Source organism: Dermochelys coriacea, chromosome 13 (assembly GCF_009764565.3).
Source record: "Dermochelys coriacea isolate rDerCor1 chromosome 13, rDerCor1.pri.v4, whole genome shotgun sequence".
NCBI classification, from domain to species: Eukaryota; Metazoa; Chordata; order Testudines; family Dermochelyidae; genus Dermochelys; species Dermochelys coriacea.
Window position 1 is genome coordinate 33,305,185 of NC_050080.1, and position 13,094 is coordinate 33,318,278.

Here is a 13,094-nt window from a genome sequence, read left to right on the forward strand (position 1 = left end):
TGAGCTTCCTGCGATTGTAAAAATTAATAGTTAAAAATTGGAGGGAAAAATCTTAAAGATAAAATAATCCCAATAATAACCTCCTAAGGGGAGAAATAAAACTGATTTGTGCCAAGTCCACTTATAGCCAGTGTCCTCCCCCAGAGCACCGAACGCAGCAGCCAACAGCAACTCAGCTTGCCCCACGGCAATTCACTCAATGCCCTGTGAGGGGGGAGCTGCCATGGAGGGCACAATCCTGTAGGGGGTCAGGAGGGGAGGTTAGAGAGGAACGAAGGCTGCTCCCGTGTTTGAAGCGCTGGCCTTGGACTTGTGAGATGTTGTTTCAGTTCTCTGCTTCTTCACAAGCTTCTTGTGTAACTTTCAAACCAGATTTCCAAAGGCTGGTAGATACCTAACTATGCACCCAGGTGCCTGAGTAGGGGCTGTACTTAACACCCATCAATTTCCAATCCCTCTGGGGGATCTGTGTCTTGAGGTGCCAAAAAACCTCCAAAAATCTGCCCCTCTGTGCACCAGGTTCCTTCTGTAAAGCAGGGATAATAGCACAGCATAGGGGTGCTGAGAGGATAGATACATTCAAGGCAGTGTGATGCCCAGATACCAGAGTGATGGAGGCCAGGTAAAGGCCTAGGATAGATGTGACCTGATAGGTCTTTACTTTTTCCAAATTCCATAATTTTGCTTTAGCAAATATTTGTGGCTCCCATAATTGTATTTTTAATAAGAAGTTTCTTTGTTTTTAAATTGATCTGGCATTAAATTGCTGACAGGCCTAGGTGTCGTGTATTGTAGGTGGGGGGAGGCTAAGCCTGCCCAAGCAGCCCAAAATGGCCCATGCACATTCCTGAAGAAAAGTATAGATCAGAGAAGAGTGTGGTGGAGGCCCAAGAAACAGCTGCTGCTGAGTTTAGTTCCTTAAGTCTAGATGATCCAGGACTGTGGACCCACTTGAACAGTAGCCTGAGGGACTTCCATGTACTGCATGGGCCACAGCAAGTGAAAAACTTCATGTTCCCCAAAGACAATGAAAATAGAAGTTTCCATCCAACACATTACTGGTGTGAAATCCCCAATGGTGGCAAAGTGGAGAGGCCATGGCTTACGTACTCAAAAATCCAGAATGCTGCATATTGTTTTAGTTGCAAACTCTTCCAGTCTGATACTCCAGCCACATTGGGTTCTACAGGAACAAAGGACTGGAAAAATCTGGCTAGAAATCTGGCATGCCATGAGAAGGCAGCAAATCACCAGAGAGCATTCCATAGGTGGAAAGAGCTTGGGATGAGATGAAGGTTAAAGGCCACCATAGACAATCAGCATCAAGAGAAGATTGCAACAGAGTCTCTTTACTGGCAAAATGTTCTGAAAAGGCTCATCGCCATTGTGAGAATGCTTGCTACACAAAACCTAGCACTGTGTGGCACTTCAGATCAGCTGTATGTGCCAAACAATGGAAACTTCCTTAAAATTGTGGCGCTGATGGCTGAGTTTGATGCTGTACTCCAGGAGCATCTAAGAAGAGTCACCACCCAAGAAATGTACACACACTACTACCTTGGGAAAACAGTTCAAAATGAGATCATACAGTTACTGGCAACAAAAGTCAAACAGAAGATTGAGGTAGATCTGAAGTTAGCAAGATATTACTCTGTTATTCTGGACTGCACACCTGACATCAGCCATACGGAACAAATGACGTTAATGGTGCGTTTTGTAACAACAGAACCTAGTGAAAATATCCCTGCAATGGTGACTATCAGAGAGCATTTTCTAGAATTTATTGACTTTAATGATACTACAGGAGCTGGTATGACAAATGTGCTTCTTAAAAAGCTGGACGATACGGGAATTGCGATAGCTGACATGAGAGGTCAGGGCTACGATAATGGTGCCAACATGAGAGGAAAGAACAGAGGAGTGCAGACTCAGATCCGAGAGTTAAACCCTCGAACCCTTTTTATCCCATGCAGTTCTCATTCATTGAACTTGGAGGTCAGTGATGCAGCATCAGCTTCTAGTGAGGCTGCTGAATTTTTTAATGTAATTCACAGCATCTATGCATTTTTCTCTTCATCGACTCATCGATGGCAAATTGTGAAGCAACATCTGGGAACATCCTCTCTGACACTGAAACCACTGAGTGCCACACGATGGGAAAGTTGAGTGGAGGTGATAAAGCCTATCAAACAGCAAACTGGGAAGATAGAGGATGCCATAGTTGCCATTATGGAGGATAATGCTATGACAGGAACTGTTCATGGGAGAACAGTGGCAGCGGGAAATGGAATCACCAGAAACATACATAACTTCAAATTTCTGTGTGGCTTAGTGTTGTGGCCTGACATACTGTTTGAAATAAATGTTGTAAGCAAGAAACTCAACGGTGTTGACCTTGATATATCTGGAGCAATGGAGCAACTGGACAAAGCAAAGTCATACCTACAGTCTTACTGATCAGATGAGGGATTTCAAAATGTTCTGAAGGGTGCACAGAAGTTGGCACTCACACTGAAGCTATTTTCCCACCCATTCAAGAATACAAGATTCACTGAAGAAGAAGAAGACATTTTGATTACGAGGCACGGGATAATCCCATAAGAAACCTCAACCAACAATTCAAAGTTGAATTCTTTAACCAGGTGCTAGATTGTGCAATACAGTCAGTTGAAGAATGTTTCATGCAGCTCAAGGAACTCGGCAGTATATTTGGGACGTTGTATGATATTCCAAAACTCCTCACTATACCCGAAGAAGACCTACACCAGCAATGCAGGGCACCAGAGACAGTGTTGACACATGATGACATGTGTGATATTGATACAAATGATTTAGGTGATGAACTGAAAGTCCTTTCAAGATACATTTCAGCAGGATCAACTCCAAAGGCTGTTCTGGAATATATGTGCACAAATAAGATGACCACCCTCTTTCCAAACGCTTTTGTTGCTCTGCACATACTTCTAACACTTCCTGTAACAATTGCCAGTGGAGAAGGCAGCTTCTCCAAGCTGAAGTTAATAAAAACACATCTACGCTCTACAATGACATCGGAGAGGCTAGTCGGACTTGCAACCATCTCAATAGAGCATGAGCTGGTCCAGACTGTGGACCTTCAGCAGGAAGCAGTTCAAATCTTTGCAGCCAAGAAGGCACAGAAAGCACCACTTTGATTATTCAAACGGATAAAAATGCCAGTGTTTACTATGCAGACAAGAAAAGTTACATTTGCTGGTCAGGCATTTGAAAGTTAAGTGTTACTTAAAATTTTTGAGCAAAGCATTTTAAGTTGTTAGTTCTCCTTTATTGGTGTAGGCGCCAAAATGTTGCGGGCCAGCCCTATGTCCAGTGCTCAGGAGGGCTGGGGATGCTGGGGCAGGGCATCGCAGAGCTGGGACGGCGGGGCCAGCGGATGTGGGGAGAAGAGAGGGGCTCAGGGATCTGGCATGGTAAGAGGGCAGAAGGTGTGGAGGAAGGGTGGAGGGGGCGGAGCCTCAGACAGAAGGGGCAGGGCTGGGGGCTTGGTTCCCCCAAGGAGTGGCTCATTTACTGCCCATGCCGACAGGGATGAAATTGCATTGCTTAACTCTTCGAGGGAAACACGTGTAATCTGCACATTGGCTAGAATACAAGGAGAGAGCTGAAACTTCTCACACTGTGGCTTAAATTTGTAATTCCAAGTTGATTGACTCTTCATCACTTTAAGGAATATTAAACCTGTAATTTCAGTTTAAAATAATTATTGCTATTTGCCATTACCTGTGATCAGCTGCCATGTAGAGATCATTAGGAAGGATACATAAAACATTGCCCACATTAACATTTGCTTCCTATGATGCCCAATACACAGTATAGCCGCCCCTTTCCCAGCCTTCCTCATCTGCTATCCCTAGTGCCCATGATACAGCAGAACTGCCCCTTTCCCATGGCTCACACTCTGCTGCCTCCAATGACCCTTTGCCCCAAGTACATTCTTGCATGTGCAGCTGGCACTGTACAAAAACAGTACGTGCAACAGTACACCGTTGGAAACAAACAAACCAACCCGAAACACCATTCTGGGATGTATTAGCAGGAGTGTTGTAAGAAAAGTACGAGAAGCAATTCTTTCACTCTGTCCCACGCCGATAAGGCCTCAGCTGAAGTATTGTGTCTTGTTCAGGAAAGACGGGGACAAATTGGTAAAAGTCCAGAGAAGAGCAACAAAAATGATGTAAGGTCCAGAAAATATGACCTGTGAGAGAAGGTTGGAAAAACTGGGTTTGTTTAGTCTGGAGAAGAGAAGACTGAGGGGACATGATAAGAGTTTTCAAGTAAAAGGTTGTTACAAGAAGCAAGGAGAAAAGTTATTCTCCTTAACCTCTTAGGATAGGACAAAATACAATGGACCTAAAGTGCAGCAAAGGTGCTGTAGACTGTAGTCTTCTATGATTCTGTTAATGGAAAAGACATTTCCCTTGGATTATCAGAGTTTATTTCAAAGCCAGGAACGTGCAGATATATTTTCACAGGGATTCACACAAGGTCTCCACCCAGATTTTGCAACAGGATAACTATTTTGGTTAGTGGTGCAAATGTGTTATGGAAATAGTTATACTGCTACAACCTCTCATGTGGACACAGTTTACCAATAGATGGCTTATTCCCCTTCCCATGTGGGAATGCTCTATCCCACCAGAAGCACCATCACATCAATATCAATGCATCTACCAGGTGTAGACGAGTGGACACCTTACGGTGCTGGAAGCCTCAGGGCAGCCCAGAACACAGCCCCTCACATCAGTTTTCCTTCTTCGTTCCCCATATAATGGAGGAAATTCCCTGGTCCCAGGGTTTTCCTTGCAGGAGCCTCTCTCACTCTCTGAATCTCACTACAGCCTCCCTAATTTGCCTATTTACCTAGCCTCCTTCTGCCCTTTATTAGAAATATCTGATTCCCCTCAGGTGGGGACCCTTCTCTAATCAGGCCTGGCTTGGCCCCTGGCTCTCCAGCCCACGGGCATGCGACCCTTTCACAGGCAGGGATAGGTAGATATAGGTAAAGTGGTGCACCTTCTATGTGTAGACAAGCCTTGCACATTTATTCCACTAACCGGGCACGAAGTGGACAGATAACAGGAGGTCTGATAACAGACACGACAGAAAGAGAAGACTCAGTTTAGTTCTTTTATTACATGAATCTTTTGGTGTAAGATCCACAATAATTAGGGGCTCAAAGGAAAAGGTAAAACCTGAGAAGGAACTGGTAGAAAACATTCCCTGGGAGTGGAAGAAATGCTCAGGATATTGGTTTGACTGTAAATGTACAGGCTGGGTTTTCCTATTAGAAGCTGATGTTAAGCACCCAAATCTTATGGGCAGTGAATGGGAGTTTGGCACCTCACACCTGTAGGTGCCATTGTCAGTTACAACTGGATGTGGTGCAGCAGACAGGGCATTGGACTGGGACTCTGGCCCACGAGTCCACTGAGTTGGATGCCTGCCACGAGCCCGCTGTGTGACTCTGGTAAGGTAACGTCACCTCGTTCTGCCTGAGTTTCCCCAGCTATAAAATGAGGACAAGGAAGTGGAGCTTGGGCTAGAATCACAAAGCTCCCATTTTAGGCACCCGAATCCCAGAATCCGGCCCACTGGGATTCCCAAACCCAGCTTGGCTGCTGGAAAACCCTGCAGGCACCCAAGTGTTTGCAATAAACGGGCTGTCGGTGCCTCTGGACGTGCTCTCTGCAGCCCCACACCAGGCATCTGGATGGCGAGGACTCAGAGAGATGCACAAACCTGACTTGTCTGCAAGTCCCAGAGGCTCTGGAAAATCCCACTGGGCCCTCAAGTATCTGGAAACAACTGGCCTTAAATCGTTGCTGATAAATGGGCCAATAAGGAAATCTGTGCTGGCGTCCTATGGCCCAGGCCAGAGCGTTTCCTTTGGCTTTTCTCTTTCCTTGGAAAGCAGCTTGGGGATGAAATACACACTAGGAAACAAACGTTAATTGTACAATAGCCTAACACTGGAGTTCTGGTGGACATTGCAAGCCTATGTTTTTAATAATGTAGGTATCATGTAGTTGTGTGTGTTTGCGTATGTGAGTCTAGAAGTCTCTCATCCTCCAATGAATGGTTGCTCAGCATTCCATGTGAGTTTATTTCACCTGCACCCTCTCACTGAGCACAATTGCCCCTCATTGTCTGACCTTTGAACAGCCAAGAGTTCAAGTCTCCCACCAGCCCAGTAGTACCCACCTGTGGAACCTTTTAGTCCCTAAAAAGACTGGGGTCCCAGGTTTTAAGAGGTCTCTCCATCTCCACTTTCTCCCAGGGCTTTAAAAGCAGTGCTCCTCAAACAGGGGCACGTGTAGCTTGGGGTTACATAGAGATCTTCCAGGGGGTACATCTACTCATCTAGATTTGCCTAGTTTTACAACAAGTTGCATAAAAAGCACTAGCAAGGTCTGTACAATCTAAATTTCATAGAATGACTTATATATACTGCTCTATAGACTATACACTGAAATGTAAGAACAATATTTATATTCCAATTTATTTATTTCATAACTATATGGTAAAAAGAGAAAATCAGCAGTTTTTCAGTAGTAGTGTGCTGTGACCGTTTTGTATTTTTATGTCTGATTCTGTGAGCAAGTCGTTTTTAAGTGAGGTGAAACTTGGGGATAAGCAAGACAAATCAGAAAGGGGTACAGTAGTCTGGAAAGTTTGAGAGATACTGTGTAAGAGCAGGACATGAAGCCCAATGAAGCTCAGGGAAATATGACCTAGGACTACAGCAGGCTTCGGTTCAGGCCCTACCCCAACCCATGTTATATCTATTTTAAGCCAAGGAAATTGACCAGTTAGCATAGTCCAAGCATGAGTTTCCTGCAAACTTTCCTAAGGACCTCCTGTTTCTCAGGCTGTAGATGAGGGCATTGACCATGGGAGTCAGGACGGCATAGATAACACAGAGAACTTTCTTGAAATCACTCAAGATGTTGGTTGTTGGGAACATATAGACAGTCAGCAGACTTGCATAATAAACGCTCATCACAATGAGGTGGGAGGAGCAGGTTGAAAAGGCCTGTTGCCTCCCAGTGGTGGACAGGATTCTCAGGATGGTGGCAATGATTCAGTGGGACATCAAGGTAAGCAGGAATGGGAACAGTAAGAAAATCAAGCTGAGTGTGAAAGCCAACATCTCCATCAGGTGGGGGTCTTTGCAGGAGAGTTTTACAAGGGGGATGAGATCACACAAAAAATGGTCAATACCATTGAGGCCACAGAATTTTAACTGTAATATTGACAACATTGCTATACTATTACCTAGGAAGCCACCTATCCAAGATCCACCTGCAAGCTGGAGGCAGTCCCTACCACTCATACAGGCTACATAGTGCAGTGGATTGCATATGACTAAATATTGATTGTAAGACATCACCAACAGGAGAAGGCATTCTGTAGGAAGAAGAGAACCAAAGAAATAACATTGTGTGACACAACAATTGAATGAAATAGTCCTGTCCCCAGTCAGGGGACCGACCAGCATCCTGGGCAGGATGGTGGAGGTGTAGCAGGTCTCCAAGCAGGATAATTTCTCCAAGAACAAGTACATGGGGGTGTGAAGGTACTGATCAGCCACAACTAGTGCCATGATGAGGATGATCCCGCTTACGGTTGTGATGTAGATCACTAGGAACAGCAGGAAGAGAAGAATCTGTAGTTCTGTGAAGTCCCCGAATCCCAGGAGGATGAATTCTGTGATGGATGTTTGGTTTCCCTGCTCTGGGTTTGCCATGAGGTGTGTCTATGGGAAACAAACGAACTCTGTGATGTAAATGAAGAACATTCACTCAGTAAAACGTAAGCATTGTTTTCATTGTCTGCCTCTGCTGCCTACTGGAAAGATGGGTGAGTGGAGAATGGAGGTCAGGGGAGGGGAATTGCCATCTCATGATCTCTGGGGCAGGTTTCATATCTCAGCAGGCTGCAGGTTCAACAAAATATTAATCTCACTGGAAACTCATGTAGTAACTTGACAGATGGCACCAAGCACTCAAATATTAAGGTGATGGGGCTTAGATACAACAATACAAAAGCGTGTTGATACAAATAGTCACACATTTCACTACCTGGTGTATCAAAGCAGAACAATGGCCTTTATAGATTGGAGATCCATGGGCAAAACAGGCCAGGATTTGATATTGTCGAGGAAGCAGCAACAGAGAAGCAAACGAAGCAACTGAGGCTGGCTTTGCAAAGTGTGGGCAGCCAACTCCAAGTAAATTGCAGTAAAAATGGGCCATTTGTAAGTTTTTATCATGAGAGAAATGCCCCTCCTTCCTTAGGACAATATTTGATTGTCTTGGAGTTGGACACTACATATAGAGTTGTGATCTTCATTAAAAACCAACCCCACCTTCTAAAAAAACACACACACACACAAAAATCCTGCTAGAAACCACCACATCAGCTAGAAATTGATCTTCTCTTGAAAGAAAAAAATCTGTATAAAATTTTAATTTTGTAAGAAATGTGCAATTTTCATATTATGAGAGTGGTGAAGCACCTGAATTTCCATTTCATCTGCAATTCCATGATTTCAAATGTTGGATTTCATTCCAATTTTGCTTTTAAAAAATGTATTTATCTATTTTTAATTTTATTTCTAGGATATTTTTATTTTACATTACATTGCATATTATAGGTTTCAGAGTAGCAGCCGTGTTAGTCTGTATTCGCAAAAAGAAAAGGAGCACTTGTGGCACCTTAGAGACTAACAAATTTATTAGAGCATAAGCTTTAGTGAGCTTTCGAAAGCTTATGCTCTAATAAATTTGTTAGTCTCTAAGGTGCCACAAGTATTCCTTTTCTTATTGCATATTATAGTTATTTACATTTATTTCTACTTATTTTTATATTATTTTATTTCATAAAGCTCTATACAATACATCTATTCCTAAACAAAATTGTGTAGAAATTGATCTGTTCCCCTGGAACATTTTGATCTCTATCAACAAAACATTTTTCCATCAAAAATGCCAATCAGAATTTTTTATCAGCTCTATATTTTCTTCTTTATCTTTGGTTAAAAGTAATATTAATGTTCCCTCTCTCTCTCTCTCTCTCTCTCTGTTGGGGGCTGTCTAGTCTGCCATTACTGTCTCTCTCACTATTACTCATCCTTAGAGAGACAAGTTGGATGAGGTCATATCTTTTCCTGGATGGATTTACTAATCTTTATCAAATACTCAGTAAGGCTATGATTCTGCACAGAGTTATGCACAAGGTTAATTTTACACCCCGGTAATAATTCTGTTCCATCTGAGACTTCTCTGCTGACATCTAAGATAAAATTTCCACTGATTTTAAGCATGGAGCCCCTTTGATTTCAGTGGGATTTGGACAGCAAATGCCTTGAGCTTTCTTTAAACGTACAACTTGGCTGGATTCAATTTCCATCGGGAGACATTGGTAAAGATCGATATCAGCTGATACAACCAAACCAACAACAGAAACTATCAATAAGAGTGGGCATTAATGTGGCCTCTCCCTGCACCTTGCCCCTGCAGGGATGGTGTGACTGGCCCTGCGGCCATACAGAGAGGCCACTGCACCCAGCTGTCACGGGAGTGAATGAATGGGACTGGGATAGCAGAGCTGCTGAGGGCTCCCTGCACAGCTGCATTTTGCTGGCGACACCCATCCCTGCAGGTGCAAGGTGGGGGGAAGGCTGCAGCCCTGGTGGTCCTGGGCTGTGAGGAGGAGGGTGAGTCCCTGGCTGTGGAGGAGGACACCCCACTGCCGAATGGTTTCTGCCTATTGACCGGGAAGTTCAACAGTTAGGTGACCACTCTTGTAGCTGGGGGCTCGCTGCCATCCTCCTTCTGCTCCCAGCCCTGGCCATGGATCTCTGCTCCACTGGGCCAGAGCAGCCACCTTCGCTGCCCCTTGCGCCCTGGTGTCTTGGATCCCTTGGCCAGTTGAGAGCCCCTCAGACCCCTCTGGCAGTGCTGCCCTCGCCCTGACCTTTGTCACAACCCAATGGCCCCCTCCCTCAGGGAGTCCCCTGGGAAGGCAGATCAACACTGTATATAGCTAATGCTGTTGCAAGCCTCGCAAAGCATTTTGGGGAGGGTCAAAGGTGTGCGAGTGGGGAGTGGAAGTTTCCTTTACAGGGTACAAGAGGCCGAGAGGGGAGAAAGAAGAAGAGAGCAGAGAACAAGTTGATTCAACATTTCAGCTAGCTCTGTTCGAAGATAAGAGGCTGGCCCCAGCCAGCCCAAGGTCACAGCTCACAGCCAACGTTTGGCTGCGAGGCGAGAAAGGTGGGGGCTTGAAAGTTGCCTGAGCAGCCGTGAGAAAGAAAATCCAACTGAACAGACCTGCACCTGCAAGACAGCAAGGCCAGCAAAGAAGAAAACAAAACCCAGGGTTGCAGAGTCTGAAAACACAGACGAGCTGACAAGAGGGGGAGCCGAGCCAGGCATCCCTGGAGCCACGGTGTTTGGGAAAGGGAAAGAGACCACAAAAATCCAGTTTGGACTGGCACAAAGAGCACCAGGAATGGAATGGAACACCCCCAAAGGAGCCCAAGACTTAAAACCCTCCTGAGAGCTGGAGCAAATTGAAGATCAGCAGCAGACCCAGACGGCCTGGGCCCAGAACAAGAACTCCCATCCACCCTTCCCCACCTCTTCTTCTGATGTTACACCCAGGCCTGGCCGGTCTTGGGTAGTGTGTGTGAGAGTATGAAAGTGGGTTAGGGCTTGGGGCACTAATGCTTTCTTTCCTCCCCTGAGTGACATGGGATCGTTCCCAGCACTCTCTGCTGTTATTTTATTATTTTATTAATAAAGCTTTAAAACTTAGACATTTGATGTGTTCTGGTACCTCCTCCCCAAACCGTCCTGTGGCATCAGCCTGATCAGCTGATGCCCCAGGCAGATTGGTAATGAAAATCTGTCACAGTTTTGGTGGAGAATTGAGGTGGGGGGGAGCCCTGTGGAGTGCACCAACTGTTTTGCCCTTGGTATTTCATGTTTGCTCTGTCTGGCACTGTTGGTATTACATGTTGAGGGTTTTATGATTAAAGGTGTGCCCATTCTCAGCCATAGCAGGTCTGAGAACCGGAGAGAGGTTTAGCATTCCTCTCTCTCCCCTCCTGCCCCCATTGGTGGGGATAGGATGCAGGTGGTCATACTCTCATTTGTAGAAGTACAGGATAGTTGGAGAAAGACTCAGGGAGTCTCGCTCCATGCATATAATCCTCGGTGCATGCACCCTCAGTTGTAGTTTGACTGAGCAGAAGAGGAGAACATAGGGTGTCTCGCTCTGCCCAGAAAGGGTTTTGATGTATGGACCCTCGGTGATATTGGACCGAGTAATACAGAGGGAAGCTTAGTGTCTCTCCCTCTGGCCTAGGAAGGGTGAGCATTGTAAGCCTCAGTGCAGGTGTGAGCAGTGTGAAATCTCAAGTGATTAAAAGATTTTAGGAGTTGTATGAATGGATTGTGTCAGCATGTTCAGGAAACAGAAGGGTACAGCTGCAGACTCGAGAGTCCCATAGTTGTGGGTGATGGGTTCAAGCCTGGACATACGGGCATTAGTGAGCGTGGACATGGTAGTCCGGCTGCCCGGTCAGCTGGTGTCATGGGAGGCAGGTGGACCTGATGCCTGAGCCACAGGGGAGGCAGCAAAGAGGGACGGGAAACTGCTGCCTCTTTCAAAGGGGGGTAAGGACCTCTCCCGGCTGGAGAGGGCTCTCACCAAAGTGGGATACAATCCCTGGGGTTCCGTGGTGGAGCTTCAGAAAAAAGTGCAGACTTGGCAGGATTTGTTAGACCTTTCATGCCGAGTATGAAAAGCTGAAGGGAAAAAACTTAGGGTCAGCTGTGGGATTAATTTGAACTGTAGCAGCCATGGTGTTGGGGTACAAAGAGGAGTTGGGGAAAGGGAAGAGATGTGTACCCGATAGCTCGAGGAAATTGAGCAGCTGAAAGCACAAATTACTAACCAGGCAGCAACTCAAGCCTATGCGCAGGACAAGTTGCAGGCCTTGAGATAGGACTTCCAGGCAGAAAAAGCAGAACGCACTCGCCTGGAAGCACTGGCTAAGCAAATACCATTCCTTTAAGGACTTGTCAAAGATTTGACCATTCGTGCTCAGCATATGCAGCAACGGCAGTGTGTCTGCCATTAAAAGGAAATTGAACAGCTAAAACTCCAATTGGCCGTGCGTTCTGTCCAGGTGGCAAGCCTCACAGGGGATAACCCGGGTAACCCTTGTGAGTGATATTATTTAAGGAAAGGGACCAGGAGGGATGGGGTCTAGTTAAGGAGCCCACCCTCCTTGCTAAATTGGTAGCGGAACAAAGCTTGTGCCCATGGAAAGGGACGGGTTAGCGAAAAAAGCAGAATCAGGCTCAGACAAGCAGTCAGGCAACAGATAAAAAATTGGAAAACAGGTTGGAAGCCCTGAGGGGTATGGTGGCAGAAGTAAGGAAGCAGTTGTACAGGCATGGGAAATTTAAATCCGTGGAGCAATAATTTGAATGGTAAAATCTGAATTGATTAAAGGGTCATTTTGGGAAATAAGCAAGTGATTTAAGGAAAGAGAGTGAAAAGTTAATTCCCTCCAGCCTCTGCAGAGTTAAGCAGTTAAACTTTGTGAAAATGTTAAAAAGAAAAAGTGTTACAGAAAAAGAATTCTTGGCTTCTTTGCAGCCATTCTGAAGGAAAATAGGGCCCTTTTCCAAAAGAATGTCTGTAAATAATCCAGGCAAAGAGACTATCTGAAATTATTTGACTATGAACAATTTAGTCAAATTAGCTAAAAGAACATAAAAAAGTTAAAAGTGGTAAAAGTTAATTGTGTCCCTTTTAAGTAAGAGTCTCTGAGCTGCTGATGTCTTTGAATCCAGAAGCAAGCCAGAAAGCATCTGTATTAATGCAAACTACCTAACTGATAAAGGTATAAGCCACTGAAACCTGTTCTGCCTATGAAACAAACACAAGAAAATATGGGGGTAATTCTTCTGTTTTACCTGAAATCAGCAAGTGTATTTGTAAAAGAAAGAAATATTTTGAGCAATAATTTGCCACCC

At 45.1% G+C, this 13,094-nt stretch overlaps 1 pseudogene; it reads right to left on the reverse strand.

Annotated features, from left to right (window-relative positions):
- Window positions 1–6,826: 6,826 nt before the first annotated feature.
- Window positions 6,827–7,786, reverse strand: LOC122456543 (annotated as a pseudogene).
- Between the last annotated feature and the right edge of the window lie 5,308 nt (window positions 7,787–13,094).